The 18,918-nt window shown below is 41.4% G+C and overlaps 2 non-coding genes across 2 annotated transcripts; both read right to left on the bottom strand.

Moving 5' to 3' along the window:
* Positions 1 to 221: 221 nt before the first annotated feature.
* trnar-ucu (transfer RNA arginine (anticodon UCU)) lies at positions 222 to 313 on the bottom strand. The gene is given in 2 exon segments: positions 222 to 257; positions 277 to 313. It is a non-coding gene; the product is annotated as a tRNA-Arg (tRNA).
* Positions 314 to 15,599: 15,286 nt separating this feature from the next.
* On the bottom strand, positions 15,600 to 15,672 carry trnar-acg (transfer RNA arginine (anticodon ACG)). The gene has a single exon. It is a non-coding gene; the product is annotated as a tRNA-Arg (tRNA).
* Between the last annotated feature and the right edge of the window lie 3,246 nt (positions 15,673 to 18,918).

Raw genomic sequence — 18,918 nt, 5'->3', positions numbered from 1 at the left:
CAAAACAATTTTGTGTCTTTTTCCATCCGATACACATCATCGTGTTGCCTACTGACTAACAGATATTTATTGATCTCTATCATAAATAGACATCGAAAATTTAAACTTGTGAGAGGAAAATGTTCCGTTTCGAGACAGTTTTTTTCTGCACGAATACTGTTGGTTTTGCAGATGAGCAGCCGAGTCTGCTCTGACTACCTTCCAAACCATAAACCAAAATTCGACTCTGATGGGACTCGAACCCACAACCTTTGAATTACAACCTGAGCGATGACATAGAAGTCCAACGCGCTATCCATTGCGCCACAGAGCCGCACCGACAGCTGCCTTTTAGCACACAAATTTGTCTTTGACCCATTGCGTTCAGGACACCCATCTCGCGTCTGTCTGTCCTGGTCACACTTTCCAGTACCTGTTCCTTAGCCACGTGTGCTCTGGCTCTTCAAGTGTTCGGCTACAGTCTGCTGGAACGTTCTCATGACACGTAGCTTTACCACATGCTCAGATAATGATTTCCAGATAAGCAACACTCGACTGGTGAAAGCATTCTTGCAAGTTCTCCTCAAAACAACTCGTCTCCTGTATTTCATTTATGTCACTCTATTCCTTCCAAATACAGGCTGATCCCTGTCATACATATCTATCCTCTTCATAAAATGTGCACGTTAATCGGTTACTCAAAGAGCTTTCTCTGCTCTTCGATAAATATCCCCCAACCCAACTCGTCTACCTTCACAATGGGAATGGTCCAGCCCTTGCCATTCCTGTCATCTCCTCTGAATATCTCATCCTGCAATCAGAAGCTTCCAGCAGTCTGGCGATTACAACGAACAAGCAAAGTTCCCTGAAGTAAAGCCAAAAGGTCTGAACAAAATCAGCAGCTCGTGTTCATATCTCATGAGAAAGGAAAGTTAACATTTCGAGTCCAATGATCTGTCTTCGGAACTGTCGGGATGGAAGGTTGGGTGAAGAATGTGGAAGAGGGCGGACGGGTTCCAAAATGATTGAACTCGATGTTGGGACCTAAAGTTTGCATAGTCTGTCTGTAGAAAATGAGTTGCAGGTCTTCCAGCTTGTGTTATTCCTTGAAGGAGCACTGCAGCAAACCAGAGACCGGAATAGTGGCCTGGGAACACAGTGTCACGATTAGAGTGGGGCTGGAATTGTACAGTAGTTCAGGCAGCATCCGAGGAGCAGTAAAATCGACGTTTCGGGCAACAGTCCTTCATCAGGAATACGGGCAAAGAGCCTGAAGGGTGGGAAAACAGTGTAATGTTGAAGTTACAGGAGACTGGAAGATCGGGATAGTTTTTGTTGATTCTGGAAAGAATGTAAGTGATCTCAATTTTGTCACCGACTCTGTTTTCCTCTCCATTGCAGAGAGATCACATTCTGAGCAGGAAATACAGTTGCCTCTATTAAATGAAGTGCAGACAAATCTCTGGAAGATGTGACTGGAAGCTTCCACAGTGAGGAGAGACATGAGAAACCAGCAGGAAATGTAGCTTACTACATAGAACGTTACAATGCAGTGCAGGCACTTCGGCCCTCGCTGTTGCAGCGACCTGTAAAAATAATGTGATGTCCATTGTAATGGAAAATTAGCATTTATTTCGAAACCAATAAAAGCACAGGGAAACAAAGAAGTAAGAACCTGACTTTGCACAGCCAAGTATTGCAGTTAGAAAGAAAAAAAATGTAAAGTTAAACCGAACTGATAGCAGACTTACAAGCCAGTAAACTACCATATCACCAGTCAAGGAATGGGAAAAAAACAACTCCGTATCTGGAAAGGAACTCGAATGTTTCAGGTCCCTGATATTGAGGTGTTGATAAGAAGAAGCGAATTCTATTATCAAGGGAAAATGTATTATATGTGGAAGGTACACCAGTTACCTTTTTGGTAGATACAGGGACAACATATTCAGTCCTTAGATCTGGCAGTTGAGAGAGTCGACGCAATGGATGCATCAGGATTCGTGACACGAGAGAGATTAACCGCACCCCTATTTTGTGAAACCAGTAATTGTGAAACATTCCAATTCTCATTTCATTTCTCCAAATTCTGCCCTTTAAATCTGATGACTGGCGATCATCTTTTCGAATTCGACCTGTTCTTCATTAATCCAGACTGCATCTGTCAAATTTCTACGGAGAAGCCCCTCTATTTTTTCCTCGATTAAAGACTGAAGAAATTTATGCACTACAGATGTTAAACAAACTAGTCTATTATGTTGGAGAATGGGTCTGGGTGGGTTGCACTTTGGCGGTCAGTGTGGACTTGTTGGGACAAAGGGCCTGCTTCGATACTCTAAGTAATCTGATCTAATTCCTCATATTTTGTCTGCCTCACTTTTTAAACAGTGACGCCATATTTGTGTTTTCCAATCTGCTGGGACTGCCCAGAGACCAACGAATTTTGCAAAATTACCGCAAGCACATACCATTGCTTTTAGTACCCTGCGATGCATTCCATCAAGTCCTGGAGACGTAACCATCTTTTGCAATATTAGCTTCAACAATCCAACACGACCTCTTTTGTTATAATGACTGTTCCCATGTCGTCACCAAACATCATCTCTTTGTCAATTACTGGCATGTTATTAATATCCTCCACTGTGAAGACCGACGCAAATGCCTGATCAATGTCACTGCTATTTCCGCATATCCCATAAGTAAATGTCCCTTCTCATCCACGAGAGGGTCAACGTTTACTTTTGCCTCTCTTTTTCATTTTATATTTTACTAGAAACTTCTGCTATCAATCTTTATATTCTGTGATATTTTCAATGCCATGTTCTTTCTCACACTTTTCTGCATTAAATTCCATTTGCCAACTCTCAGCCCAACTCTGCTGCATACCTGTGTCACTGTGTTATCTACAATATCTTTCAGCACTGTGTACAACTTTCCCGAACGTAGTGTCGTCCGCAAATTTACTAACCCATCCTTCTCCGTCCCCATCCAGCTCGTTTACAAAAAAATGACAAAAAGCAGTGAACCCAAAACAGATCGTTGCAGTACACCACAAGCAACAGAATTCCAGAATGACGTTTTCCCATCAAGTAACACCCTCTGTCTTCTTTCAGCTGGCTAATTTCTGATACAAAGCACGACATCCCCCTCATTCCAATGCCTCAGTATCTTGTGAGTCACCTGCCGTGGCGAAATTTATCAAACGGCTAACTGAAACCCAAACGTGCATTACATAAACAGCTTTATCCTCATACATCTGTTTCGTGACCTGGCAAGTTTTGACAAGAGTTGTAGCTCAGTTTTAGCTTCACAGATGAAGATTTGCTCACTGAGCTGGAAGGCTAATTTCCGGACGTTTCGTTACCCTCCTGCTTAATATATTCAGTGTGCCTACGGGTGACGGACTGTTCATGAATTCTGCTTTCTATTTATATGCTTGCGGTTCTTTGGGTTGGTGATGTCATTTCCTGTAGTGATATAATTTCCTGTTCTGTTTTTCAGCGAGTTGTAGATGAAGTCTAAATCGATGTGATTTTGATGGATTTCTAGTTGGAATTCCATGCTTCTCGGAATAATCGTGTGTGTCTCTGTTTCACTTGTGTTCGGATGGATGCGTTGTCCAAGTCAAAGTAGTGTCTTTCCTGATCTGTGTGTAAAGATACCAGTGAGAGAGGGTCACGCCGTATTGTGGCTAGTTGGTGTTCATGTATCCTGGTGGCTCGTTTTCTGCCTATTTGTCCATATGCAAAAACTGATGTCATTTCCAAAATGTCATGCAAGAACTTGACAAATATTGCATTCGAATAAACATTGCATTCGCCTGAGGCAACACATCTATCCGAGGACAAGCCAAACACCTACATGCAGGAGATTTAATCGAAGCACGGCATTCCAACCAGAACTCCATCAACAAACACTTCGAGTTCAACGCCATCAACTACCCCTTGAGAAAAAAAGAACTGGATGTGACATCACCATCGGAAATGACATCACCACCCCAAAGAAAACCAAACATATCAAGAGAAAGCAGGAATCATGAACAGTGCTTCGCCTGGAGACCCACTGAAATTGTTACCGAGTAGGGTGACGAAACGTCTGGAAATGAACTTTCCAATTCAGTGAGCAAATTGACCTGCAGTTCAATTACCAATTCACAGAGCTCGATAATGTTTGTAGGTGTCGTCCACCCATTCACAAAACCGGCTTGACTTGCCCTCATAAATTTATGCCAATCGAGATGATTACAAATCTTATCTCATGGAACTTTTCCAACACTTTACCCACAACCGAGGGAAGGGTCAATGGTCTATAATTTCCAGGGTTTTCTTTACTCCCTTTTTTGAATGAGAGAGCAATTTTTACTATCCTGTAGTGTTCTGGTACTCTAACTTTGGACAATAACAACATTAATATCAAAGTGGAAGAATCATAAATCTGATTCTTAGCTTCCCAGAAAGTCCTAGGATAAATACGATCTGGCCCAGGGGAATTTAGATATGTTCACATTTTCAGAGCTTATGACGCCTTGTCTTTGGGAACTTCAATCCTATTTCGTCTGGTAGCCAGTTTCTCAGTATTATCCTAGACAACATTTTGTTTTCCCAGTGCGAATCCTGACTAAAGACATTGCTTTCGCGCTTCCCCCATCGCTTCTGACTCCACGCACTACTTATCACGACTGTCCTTCATTGGCCATATTTTATTCTATTCATTCATTTAGCCCTCACATATCGATGGAAAGCTTTCGGATTTTCCCTGAATCTATCTGTCAACAAATTCTCTGTCCCCTCCTGGCTCGTCTTGAGTCTCTCTTCAGGTTTTTCCTATTTAACTTGTAACTCTCAATCTCCTTAACTGAGCATTCACGTCTCATGGGAACACAAGCCTTCTCAACAAGAGATTCAACTTCCTCAGTAATCTTGACTCCTGCGCTTGACAATTTCCTCCCCCTCTGACAGGTACATACTTATCAAAGACACACAGAAAATCCTCCTGGAATAAACTCCACATTTCCATTCTGCCCATTCCGTGCCGTTTCTTTGCCAACCTCTGAATGCGTAATCTTATCTAATCGCATTGCAATTTTCTTTCCCCCAGCAATAGCACTTGCACTCCGATGTATACCTATCCCTATGAAAATCTAAAATAAACATAACTGAATTTTGGTAACTATCACCCAAGTGCTCACCTATTGCCAAATCTAACATCTTGTCGAGTTCATTACCCAGCACTAAATCTAATTTAACCTCTCCCCTTGTTGGCCTGTTCGATTACACATTATTTAAGGAATCGATCGCAGATACACTCAACACTATCCCCATCAAGGCTACCCTGACTGAGCTGCTTCGACCGATCAACATGTTGATTAAATTCCCACATGATAATTGCCATTCAATTTTTCATTTGTTATTTACGTCTTTGTTCACTGCCCTCCCCAATGTCATCTTAAAATTTGGAGTCGGATAGACTCAGACAAACAGTGACATTTTCTTCTTAGAAATTCTAATTTCCTCCCAAATTGATTCAAACTCATTCTCCATAGAAACTAAATCATCTGTTTGCATCGGTCTGAGGTTGTCCTTCAATGTTTGAGTTACACCACCTTCCTTACCATCCTTTCTGTCCTTCCAAATTGTCTCATACCAGTGATTATATACCTCCCAGTCTTGACTATGCTGTCTCCATGTCTCTGCAACGTGTATTAAATCGTATTCATTTGTGATGATTTATGCCGTTATATCTCCAACCTTCTTCCAAAAAGTACGAGCATTCAGGTATAGTATCTTTATGGTCGAATTCTTACTCATTGATTAAAAAACATCTACAATAATATCTTCCACGGTATCCTTGCTTCTTGCTTCTCCTCCCTTGTCCATTTCTGACCTCCATGCTTAGCATACAAGTGCTCAAATACACCTTCCAGGTGAAGCAATACTTTCCCTACACTTCGCACAATCTAGTCTACAGCTCATATTGTGGTCGCCACTACCTTAGGAAACGAAGTGTTTTGCAGAATGCCAAGTTCTATCGCCAAAAGTGTCCCTGAGCTTTCAGTTCACTGCTCCTTTAGCACAGAACCATGTTCCGTAGCGAACGTCTTTATCTCAGTCTTACTGCAGTGTTGCACCATAGCTTAGTGCATGCTGAATAACAGCAGACCATTTTCTGCTTGAGGACCCCACGACCCTCCAGATCAATTTCAGTCATTTTAGAGGCCTGAAGTTTCCCATGTGTTGGCCCCCGACGCACTCACCAGGCCTAGTCACACACTACCTTTGGTTAGTCATAAACAGTCTCTGTGAGCAGTTGTTAATGCTCCAAACAGATCATTATCAATTCCTATGCCCAACTGCCCGTCTCTCTCTTTCGACTCTATCCCGACATCTCGTTTCCTCCTAATTACTGCACCCCCACATATCTGCTGCATATCGACCGAAGTTTTCCTGGAAATCATCAGTGCCAAGGACGGGGTCACTGGACCAAAAATGTTAACTTCGATTTCTCTTTTCAGCATCTTCTCGTCTTTCCCCTGAGGAGGCTGGATACTGTGCTTCTGCAATGACCCCCTGCGCAGAAGACAGAACTGTTTTCATCCTGAAAGTTTCTCTTGTTGATGAATCCCATTACAATGTTTGCCACTGGCATCGACTTCGTAGGTCAATGAAAATAGAAATCATGTGTTTGGGATTTGTGCCGCCGCTCTGTTCTGGATATGATAAACAACAAGAGAGCAACATGTCCGTCATATCAGATGTGAACAGATAGCAATCTGCACAGGAGTTGGAATTAAGTAAATGTTTTTCAGTTGGAGAAATTTCAAACCATTTCTCACTGTAATAGCCTGTGGCTATCAAAGCAAAATATTTTATAACCACGAATGCTGAATACAGCGTTTTCAAGCTAAAATATCTGAATGATCATCCTCCAGAGTTACAGTACAGTCGTGTCTGCAAATGGAATAACTGACTGAATCACTTTACTTGTTCAGTGAGCAAACAGTCCTCTTGTGGCAAGATATACGGGCAGAATGCAGGAGGAGGGATGGAAAGGTTCTTAAGCAGTTTGACATAGGGACTGAGGAAGTGTTCGCGGTTTTCCAGATTGAAGTGGGCATATTCCCAATTCAGGATAAACTTGTATCTTATGTTCCTCTCTGTGACAAGGGAGGAAATTGCAGGTGTTCTGAGCAATGGTTTACTTTCATCTTTGGGTTTGTAGTGGACTGGACTAACGCAAGATTGGGAGAGATAAACCAGAGAATCACACAGCAGTGAGTCTCACATCAATTGAAGGGAACCTTTTGGTGCAAACCTTGAAGGAAAGAGTTAACTGCCACTTCACCAGGCAAGGTTTCATCAGGGAGAGTCATCACGGTTTTGGTACAGAATGTCATACCTAACAGATTGGATTAAATACAATTTATTGGCAAGTGATCAGGTTTTATTTTGAACGAGGGTGGTGAAGTTGATGTTATTTGTGTGGATTCCAACATAGCCTTCAACACGACACCACTCTGAAGATTGGTAGGAGGATGCAAGTGAAAAGGGATTTTAGGTTCCCTGGCAGTTGGATACAAACATAATTGGTGGTGGTAAGAGACACAGGATGGTGATAGAAGTCTGTTTCTTGTGACTGGAACTGGTACTCAATGATGTAACACAAGGATGAATGCTGGGTCCCATGTCGTTTGTGAATGTGTGTAAAGAATGTAGAACAAGTTAGGAGGAAATGATAAGCAGAGTTGTCGATGATACGAATATTAGCAAAGTGGTTAATAGTGAGGAAGATCCTTTTAGGACGGAGGAGCACAGAAATGGATTTATCAAATGTCACATTCAGAAAGGCGACGTTGAAACTAACCATAAAAAACATGAGGTGATGCACATTGGAAGTAACACATCAACTGATTACACAATGATTGACAGGACACGAGGAAACCCACGGGAACAGAGAGACTTTGCATGTTGGTCAACATATCCGTGAAGGCAGCAGAACATAGTGACAATCACAACTTTATCAGTCAAGGAAAAAGTTATAAAAGCAGATAAAGTGGTGCCACAAGGAGACAATGTGGTGAAGAAAGCACTTGGCACGCTTTTCGTTATTAGTCAGAAAGTCGATTATCCAACTTGGAATGTCATGTTGTGGCGATATGGAGCATTGGTGAGATCACATTTAGAATACTGTTTACAATTATGGTCAACTTCTACAGGAAGGATTTTGTGAAAATTGAAACTGTGCACACATGATTTACAGGGATGTTGCGGGGAGCCGAGAGCTTCAGATAAGCATGGAGATGGGGTCAGCAGGGGCTTTTTCGCTGGAATGTTCCAGCCAGTGTGTCACGTTCTCATCGTTTATGAAATCATGAGGGGCATGGATCGACAACTGGCCTAAATCGTTTGCGCAATATGTTGAAGTTCAAAACTAGAGGGCACAGGTTTTAGGTGACAGGCACTGAGTCACACTAAACAACGGATAGAGAGTGACAGAATGATGGTTGATTTCCAACAGGCATTGGTTAAGCTCAGTCTTTGGTTTTAAAAATAAGCATTTTCTTCGTGAAAGCATTTTGGTAGATAAGTCGTGAATAGAACATTAGGGGTATTAAAATTGAGTGATGTACCGTTGAATAAGTGAGTGGGTAAAATATTGTCCAATGAACTCTGAAATGGAGAATGCCGTATTTATAAGGAACAATCAATAAAGATCTTTTAAATTAAATGTGATATTGCAGGACTCTGAAATACACACCGAAATGGCTGTGCTGGGATATGAGTCACATTGACTTTTCTGCAGGAGCATCAACTGTTTTGGAAGTCAAATTAATATTTTTCATCTGTTCAGCAATGGCGAAGCCAATATCTATTCCACCTTTCCTCTTAGAACCTGACAGGGTGAGCATGCATTACCTGATCGAAACATTCCGGTTCATGAAACTCGTTTTTCCTTTGAGTAACAGAATGTAGCAGTTATCAAACTGCAGATTTCTCTTTTCCTTTACCAACTTTATATTCAAATATTCAGTTGCACTGAGAGAATGCAGAATTCTACAATTTTTTTTCCCTCAGTTAATCAGCCTCTGCAGTTTTCTGTTCTTTAGTGATCTGAATGACCTGATATTTATGGGGAAAAGAATGTTGCAGTTTTCCTCGCATGCGGCAGAAGAAACAAATGAGTGGCAACAGGTGCATCTTAAATTTCTAAAGCAGTTGAGTGGTGGTGGTGTCGAGTTAAAAGCGTGGATCTTGAAAAGTACCCCTAGTAAGGCAGCATCCATGGAGTAGGAAAATCGTTTTTCGAGCATAAGTTCTTCGCTAGTTATGTTCGAAGCATTGACATTCCTGGTCCTCAGATGTTGCCTAACCACTGTGCTTTCTAGCGCTATCCTTCCTGACTACAATCTCTCGCATCTGCAATCCTCGCCTTCTACTTCGATGGGGGTAGTGTCAGATACTGTTCTTGAGATGTAACAACATGTTCGTAATGATAGTTTGGATATGCAGTTGGAAGCTCATCACTGATGCAAATCATTCTCTACCTCCCAATCTGCCAAGCACATGCAGGTCCTGCGCCTCCCTCGTTGACATTCTCTAAACACCTGACGCCTGAAAAAAGAAGGCCTCATCTTCCACTTGGGACCTTGATGCCACATGGGATCACCAGTTTCCTCAATCACCCTTCGCTCACATTATTCTAGTTTCATGACTCCAACTCAGCATTGCCCTTATGTCCTGCACATCACATTTACAACCTACCCGCTCCACCTCCTGTCAGAACTCGCATCTTATTTTCCACCTTTATCTGCTCATCACTTTCTCAGCTATCACGCCCCCAAATTCCCAAACCACCCATTTATCTCTCCGTCCCCACGGCCACAAACCTCATTCTTGATGAGGTGTTTATGTCCGAAACTGCAATTCTCCCGCTCCTCGCATGCTGTCTGAGCAACTGTGTTTTCCATAGCCACACTGTCGACTCTGAGTTCTGGCACCTGCAGTTCTCACTTTCTCCACGGCGCAGTTTTGTGCAAAAGTCACATCATTGAAAAAGTGCAGTTTCTGTGGATTTCTAAGTTGTTAATTTCATTTGCTCAATCGGTTCTAGATGGAGTATTGAGTGTCTTTCTGCAATTATCATTATGGCAGGGATGTGATAGCACTGGAAACTGTGCAGACCAGATTTTCCAGGACATTGTCTGTTCGTAGAATTTCAGCTATGAAGATGGTTTGGACAGACTGCGCTGTCACAAAGATGCTCTCTTTTAAAAAAAAACAACGAGCTGTACTTTTCCTCAAGGATTATGTGTCTTGACGTTGTTTTTTATCAAAGGCATTGTAAATCAGTTCAGGCTCTGAATCAGATGAAGTGTTATAGTGATGTAATTCTTCACTGTGAGGCCTTTTTTTTTCTCCATCAACAGCTGAGGCTTGTGGCCAATGACTCTATGTTTTAGAAATGAACTGTATAATCGTAAAAGAGTGGTCAATCTGGAATGCTGAATTCCAGTTTTTAGATCCTTCAGCAGCAGTGGTGCACTAATTAATAACTTCTCTCCTTCTGCCGTTCTAATTTTTAACCGTAAGATTCTGTTTCATTTTCACTGTGTTTAAGGTGCTTTTTTTTCGGAATGTTGTGTACTTTCAGAACGACACAATTCAGTCTATTTTGGAAGGACTAAGTTCTGTGGGTATTCTATATTTTTTTTATTTTTCTATCCGTGATTTTGTGAATTTTTATAATTAGCTAATTGGGTAATTATCACTGTACACTTAACGAAAAAGAATATAATGTTACGATCTGGGTTGTCTGCTTAATAACATTTTGAATGATTTAGCCTAGCTCATAACAAATTGGAAGATAGTTGATGGATTAAAAGAGCAACCGATATGTGCCTGCGTCTTCATTTCGGTTGTTGATTTGGATTGTCGTGGACAGTTCTTGGGAAAGCATGTCTCATTTAGGTACAAAGGGTTGTTTGACTATTTACGATGAAAAGTTGGCACTTTTACAAAAAACTGATTCAGGCCAGGCTTCTGGAATAAGCAAAAATGCTGGGGTTGTATTTGCCTCTTTCTGTGAGAAAAGGAGAGGTCACTCCACGCAGTAGCTCAGCATTTCACCCAGCTGGAAAATTCATGAGAATTTGCAGAGATGTTTAAATGTTAATTGAATATGAAGCAGCTTGAGTTAGACGCGAGAGATAAGGAAAAGAGACCAGATTTCAAACAGTTTCAGGCACGATTCGAAGAAGAGAGAGCTGAAGAGCAGAGAGAAAGGGAGACAGAGATTGAACTTCAGAAATTGGCAATTACTAAAGGAATTCACATTAAAACGCTGGAGATAAATGCTGAAGATAAGATTGCACTGGAAGAGCATATTTTTAAAACGACAAAGAGCAGCTGAAATGGCTGATTGTAATGAACTGATCCATAAAACAAGGATGGGCTTCCAGAATCATTTTACGCCTGAGGGATAGAAATTGGGCAAAGAGAAATCCCCACGTGGAACGGGAAAGTTAAATCTCTGTTAAGATCATGAGGATAACTTATCACAGGATATATAGGAAAACCTTGAAGGGAACAAGATCTGAGGTTTTCATTGCAATAAAGTAGGCCACATGAAATCAGTATTGGAGAACTATGGAAAGCACTGTAAAATCAAATGCAGGAAAACAAAACAAGCCTGGATGTTTTGTTGGCTTGGTAATAGAAAGCACAGTGGAGGCTGGAAAGCTTCATCAGAGTGCACAAACCGATCAGAGGTTGGTAAGGGGGAAGTGCCATGTCTGCTTGAAAAATATACCTGCAAAGTTAAAGGTTATTTACCTTGGCGAGGAGTAGCAAATAGACAGGTAACAGTATTTAGGGACACAGGATCGTCTCAGTCTGTGATGCAGAAGGATGGGGAAATATGTACTCCTGAAGAACTATGTGTACAGGAATTCATGGTGGGACGAAACATTGCTCAGTGATGTACAGTGAGGCTAGAGTCGGCAGAAAAGAGTGGGGAGTTTGTAGTGGGAGTTCTGGACAAACTCTCAGCTCCAAGAAAAGAATTTGTGCTTGCAAATGATATAGCTCAATCACCGGTTAGCCTGCTCCATACTCCAGTTGAAAAGCCAGTCGAGCTGCAGGCAAGACTAGCAATGCAGGACGTTGATCAAGGAATTTTCCCAGATTGTGTCTTTACGCGATCACAGAGTCACAATCGAAAGCAGGAGAAATCAAAAGGCACGGATTAGGAAGCTGAAAAATGATTGCATCCATTTATGTTAATTAGTACTTATTCCCATCTTTTATTGAATGTAGGGAATCTACACAATGCATCAAGATTACAATGTTTTTAATATCAAGTAAGTTGGACACAGCAGGGGACAAACGTTAAAAATGCAAGCATATTCAGCTCAGCTATGCTGCTGAGTTACAGCAGAAAGATGAAAAATTAAAACACTTGGATCAGAAGACATATATTCGGAAGGAGAGTGAATGCATCCCTGTGTGATATTACTTAGCAAATGATATGTTAAGGAGGAAATGGAGACCAACATATATTCAAGTATGTGAGAAATGAGCAGGATGGTTTTTTTTCTAGTAGGGTACAGAAAAGTGGTGCTGCGAGTGCCACATGTGCCAAAAAATTGGATGTCACTTCGGCGTGAGGAAAACGGAGGCTAAAATACAAAGACATTTTTACTGGCCTGGATTGCAGATGAATGTAATTGAATTTTGCCTGACGTGTCATACATTTCAAACCATGGGAAAAAATAAAGCCTGCACCTTTAATACCTGCTGCAGCGTTCAAGGAATATGTCTTAATTGTCTTGATGCATTGTGTAGGTTCCCTCCATTCAACAAAAGATGGGAATAAGAATTAATTAACATAAATGGACGTATTGACGAGATTTCCAAATGCTGTTCAATTCTGCAAGATGACAGCTAAAAGGATTGAGGAAAAATTACGATTTAAAAAAAAACAAAATATAAACTACTATCAGAGATACAATTAGATCAAGGGTCCAACTTCACATCCAACTTTCCAGGGAGTATATAGATAGCTTCGGATTAAAACGAATCAAATCCACTGTGTACCATTCAGAATCACATGTTGCACTGGAAAGGCGACGTCAATTATTAAAGACTATGTTGAGGTTTTATGGTTCGGAGTAGCCAGATTATTTCCATAAGGGAGTTGCGTCAGTGCTGTTTGCGATCTGAGATATATCGAAAGAATCCACAAAACTAAGATCATCTGAGACCAATTTGGGGCATAAAGAAAGAGGACCATTAAAATTTAATAAGGAAATATTAATAAGTCAGGTTACAGAGACCACGCATTTGGACGATGTATCAAATTTTAGAATTGGACTAAATAATGTTGGAGAGTTGTCGAGACAGCACTTAAAATTATCGCAGCAAATGGTGAAGCAGGAAGTGCATGAGAAACAAAAAAAATCAGAATTTTGCCACTGGGAACAATGTATTTATTTAAATTTCATTAATTGGTGAAACTTTAAAGCAAGGTTTCGAAGACCTTATCAAATTAAAAGGAAATCGAGTGAGGTTAGCTACTTGATAGGAAATCCTGGCATGGAGGAATCTCACAGAATGTGTGATGGGAATATGCGCTAATGTTATTTTGGCAGAGAACGAACGCAAGGGGAGAATGTGTTATTGAATACAACTCACTGGGAAGAACCAATTTTAGCGAATTCTGCATTGGACGTTCCTGCTATAAAATTGGACAATGCAAAAGTTGTCTAATATTGGTAAAGTTATTCAGTTCTCTTCCAGAAGAAAATCGTAAGAGTTATTACTCTTGCATGCTGAAATAAACTGGGAATTAATAACTTATTTGTAGATGATGTAAATATAGGAGTTGCTGTTCTGATTTTGTAACATCCTTGCAGGCATAAACCTATAAAGTTGGTGCAAGTTTATAAGGAGATGTCACGGATGTTCCAAGATGGCATAACCAAAGTGAGTTTCAATGAATGGAGTTCACCCATCATCATGGTGACAAAGTCAGGTAAGACCCAAAAGTTATGTGTGGACTATCACAAAGTCAATGTTGTTAGAAAGATTGGTGCATCTACTCATCTGTAGTTGGAGGACTACGTGGAAGAGATTGGAAGGGCAACTTACATTTCCAAGTTGGACTTCCTCAAAGGTTACTGACAGTAAACTTTGTCGGAAAGATCAAAGGCAATTTTGTAACGCCAACTGGACTGCAGAAATTTAAAGTAATGCCGTTTGTGCAAAAAAGATTCACTGGTATTTCTGAGGTTAACGGACAAGGTAATTGCTGGATACACAACAGTTTGGTGTGTGGCGTGTCTGGGACATTCAGTCTCTCATGGATTGAATATTTACAGAATTTCTCGGGCTTGTTTGATCGAATACGGAAGTCAAACTGATTTGTAAACCTAACTGAAAGTATATCTGCCAAAGCCAAAGTCACCTTCCTGGGCTATGTCGTTGAACACGGACAAATAGCCCCACGGGATGTGAAAACGGAAGCTACGGGGTATTTTTATACATTGTTGACGAAAACAGCAGTACAACGGTTTACCGGATTGAGTGACTTTTTCTGAAAGTTTGTGCTGACTGTTAGAAGTGGGACTGCTCAACTCACCGAATTGCTAAAAACAGGCAAGAAACCTCAGCGAACACAAGAATTTCAAAATTTATTTGACAGCCTAAATATTTTGTTTACCATTGCCAAAGTATCAGCCACACCTAATTACACGAAGGTTTTCAATGTGCCAGTGATGTGAATGTCTCTCATCTTCTGCCCCTCTAATATCGACCTGTAAACCAGTTTCATTTGTATTGTGTGTTTATGGGGTTTAATTATCAGGACTGTTGTGTATTTTTTTGAAAAGCATAAGTAAGTCTACTTTAGATTGCTAAGATCTGTGGGTATTTTATATTCTGTTCATTGTGTTTCATTCCTTAGTTTTGTAAATAATTTTCTCAACCTAGTTAAGTATTCTAAGTAAATCTTACTACACACTCACCAAAACAAACAGCGACGTTACACTCTGAATTTCCTGCATAAGAATGTTTTGAGTGGTCTGGCCTAGGCAAAACGGGAGTTATTTTTCTGAGAGCAGAGCTGATTGTGAGGAGACATGATTGACGTGTAGGAAATAATGAGGGGCATGGAATTACAGATTGAAGGAAACAGTTGCTCTTGATCGATTACCAGGGTTTGTTGATTTCAGACAAGATGCAGAAAGATTTGAATAGATTTGTCGGAAAACTTTATCAATCTGCAGGTGGTAGACTCTGGAACTCACTCTTTATAAAGATTAGTTGGACATTCAACTTTCCATTCTTCTCTGAATGCATGGGCCAAGGAGTTTCAAAAAAATGCTCAAAGCCGGCCATTCCCGCGAGCAACAGTGATGCGATCCGTGGCTTTGCGAAATGGAAAGGTACCCATGACCAACGTGTGCGACTATTCGGTTTCCCTCCTGTGATGACGCTGGAACATTTACCCTCAGGTTCTCGTGGGCATTTAATGAAGGCATTCTTATTCCTCCAGATTAAAAGCTTACACCTTATTTCGGCTGAAGAGAAATCAATTTTCAAATGCGTAATAAATGCCAGCATTTCCCTCAAGCCAGGTAGGACGCGAACCTACAGTCTCCTGATCCGTAGTCAGGCGCGTTATCCATTGCGCCACTGGCCCGACGCATCGCTAGCTGTATAAGAGCCGTGATGTTAGCACGACATGATTAATAGCAGTGATGTGCACGAATTGAACAAGCAACAAAGATAATCACTATCACTGCTTCAGTCCAATCTTCACCACTTTTCAAAGCAGGTTTTTGTTCCAAAAAAGGACACGGATATCCATTATTTTCGTATCTGAAACATTTACAGCAAGGTAAAGGACGGAGGTGTTCATGGGGTACACTTTCCCATCAATCCAAATCACTGATAGAGACAAAAGTCTCCCAACAACACCACATCCTCCTGGACAACAACAATGATTTCAAACAATATCATTTATTTTCATCTCTGTTCACACTACAGGTAGATAAACCAACAGTGACCTGATAAATTAAAACAAGATAAAACTGAACCAGGAATAGCGGCGGCTGACTGGGGTCTGTTTCTGGGAAGGAGACTCAGGCTATCTTTGGCTTCATTGGCGAGCCCAGAGCCACTGTGTTTGGGTCCAGAGTCATATAATGACCAAAGATGAAACCTCTAACTGGCATCTAGCACCTGGTGCTTCCCTCCCCTTTCGCCCTCACTCACCAACTAACGATTGAAGACGACAACATTTCGTTCCAATGATCACTCGCCGCAAGCATGCTCTCCAATCATGTTAACCCTGTGCTTGCTGCAGGACGCATCCGAACTGATGATGTATAATGCCCATCAGCGTAGAAGAGGCAATTCTACATGACCAAGCTGTAGGTATTGGTGCTCCAACGAATCAGAGAAACTCATGGGCGCGTTGGGGGCTCTGATCAATCATAGAATGCTGTTGGGCTCAACAAATCTATCCAGAATTTCCACATCCCAACGCTCAATCAAACTTCGCTTGAAAAATTCTTCCAGGTCAAAACACAATTGTTAATGATGACTCTGTTCCCTTTCCCGCAGGTGAAAGTGAGGGCTGCAGATCCTGGAGATCAGAGTCAGCATGAGAGTGGTGCTCATGCGGACGTCTTCTTCCCCCATCTAAAAAAATTTGCAGACAGTTCACCACAGTTTTCTATGAGCAATTCTCTATGAACAATTCTATTTTATCTTTCCTGAATGAAACACATATTTTTTTCACGTGGTACCTCATTTTGTCTGGTATGACCGTTTGCAACATCTGTCACACAGCTTTAAACGGTAATCCTGTCAGTACTGAATTAATTTACAAAACTTTCGCATGGCGAACTGAAAGTGTGCATACCTTTTAAAGATGAGGAAATATGTCTGAATGTCTGAATGTGACTTGGATATGCTCACTGGTGACAGGATGCGGTGGAAGGTATACATTCTTTTCCACTTTCACCAATATTCTATTCCACTGAACTCCACAACTTGCCAGCAAAATGCAGGATATTTTCTGTCGCGACCCTCTGGACCAGTATTCCTTGCATCCCAACAATTGCCCAGACAACACCATTCCATGAAATTACAGAAGTTGCAGCTTTACCACCTGGTAGGGTACCATCAAGTATTGCATGCAGCTCTGGTCACTGAATTTTGGAAAAATGTGAAATCTCTGGAAAGGGTTAAAAGGAGGTTTACTAGGATGGTGACAGGTGTGAATCGAAAGTCTTATGAGCAAAGTCTGAGGAGACTGAGGTTGTTTTCGTTGGAGAGAAGAAGGTTGACTGGTGACTTAATCATAATTTATATGATTATCAGAAGGTCAAATAGAGTGAAGAGTGAGAGCCTCTTTCCTCAGATGGCGAAGGCCAACACGAGGAGCTACAGCATTAAATTGAATGCCGATTGATTTAGGACAGATAACTGTGCTAATTTCTTCACACAGAGAGTAGTACCGGCGTGGATCAGCCTGCCTGCAACAGCCGTAGACTCACTGAATGTGAATTGGACATATATATGGATAATAATGTAACGAGGAAGGTTAGATAGGCATCACATTTTTTTCACAGGTCAGTGCAAGATCGAGGACCGAAGGGCTAACTGCACTGTAACGTTCTAATGTTTAAGCCAGAGGACCTGCTGGGTTACCATACCTCTCCTCACTGTGTGACTTTCCAGACACTGTTTTTAGTGATTGGTCAGCACTACTTTCAATCCAGGCAACTGTATTTCCTCCTCTGAATTTTATCACTGCACAATGGGGAGAGAAAAACAGAGTCAGTGACAAAGCTGAGATCACCGACGTTCTGTATAGAATCAACAAAAGTTATCTTGATCTTCCACTCTCCTGTGACTTCAATATTACACTGTGTTCCCAAGGCACTATTTCAGACTCTGGTCTGCTGCTGTGCTCCTTCAAGGCACAGCACAAGCTGGAAGAACGGCGCCTCATTTTCTACTGACAGACTGTGCAGTCTTCAGGACCCAGCATCGATTTCAATCATTTCAGACCCGTCCGCCTTCTTTCACATTATTTTCGCACCCGCATATCCCATTAGTTTCAAAAACGGATCATTGGACTCGAAACATTAACTCTCCTTTCTCTCCATAGATGTAAAAGAGCTGTTGAGTTTTGTTGAGACATTTTGTCTTTTCTTCAGAGAACGTTTTTTCCATTGAAGGTTGCAGGAAGCGTCTGATTCCAGGAGAAGATGTTCTGAGGAGATGATAAGAATGACAAAGGGCTGGAACATTTCCACTGCAAAGGTAGACGAGCCAGCCTGGGGCTGTTTATCCAAGTGCAGAGAAGGCTGTGTGAGAAACTGATTAACGTGCACATATTATGAAGAAGAGAGATATGTGTGACAGAAATGAGCATGTTTTGGGAAGTAATAATACGCAGTAGCACAGATTAAAAGCAAGAGACAAGAGATTAAGCGGAAATTTAGAATAAATAATTTCAAACAGACAGTGGTATTTGTCTGGACTTCACTATCTGAAAGTGTGGCATAGCTACATGTCAGTAGAATATTTCAGCAGTGTGTAGCCAAACACTTGAATAGCCAGAGCACACTTGGATAAGCACCTGGTACTGGAAAGTGTGACGAAGGCAGACCTACGTGAGATGGGAGTCCCGAGGCAAAGGCAACCCTGTGTGCTTAAAAATGCCTGCTTGCGCGGCTCTGTGGCGCAAGAGAAAGCCCTTTGGATTTCCTCGTGATTGCTGAAGTTGACATTCCAAGATCATCGATTTGCGTCTCAGCAGAATCGTGGTTTAGTTCTTAGTTTGATATGTGATCAGACCAGACTCGGCTGCTCCATTGCAAAACCTGCAATATTGGAGCAGGAACCCAAATGCCTTGAAACGGACCTTCTT

Source organism: Hemiscyllium ocellatum, unplaced genomic scaffold (assembly GCF_020745735.1).
Source record: "Hemiscyllium ocellatum isolate sHemOce1 unplaced genomic scaffold, sHemOce1.pat.X.cur. scaffold_435_pat_ctg1, whole genome shotgun sequence".
Taxonomy (NCBI): Eukaryota; Metazoa; Chordata; class Chondrichthyes; order Orectolobiformes; family Hemiscylliidae; genus Hemiscyllium; species Hemiscyllium ocellatum.
This window is presented reverse-complemented; position numbering and strand designations above follow the sequence as displayed.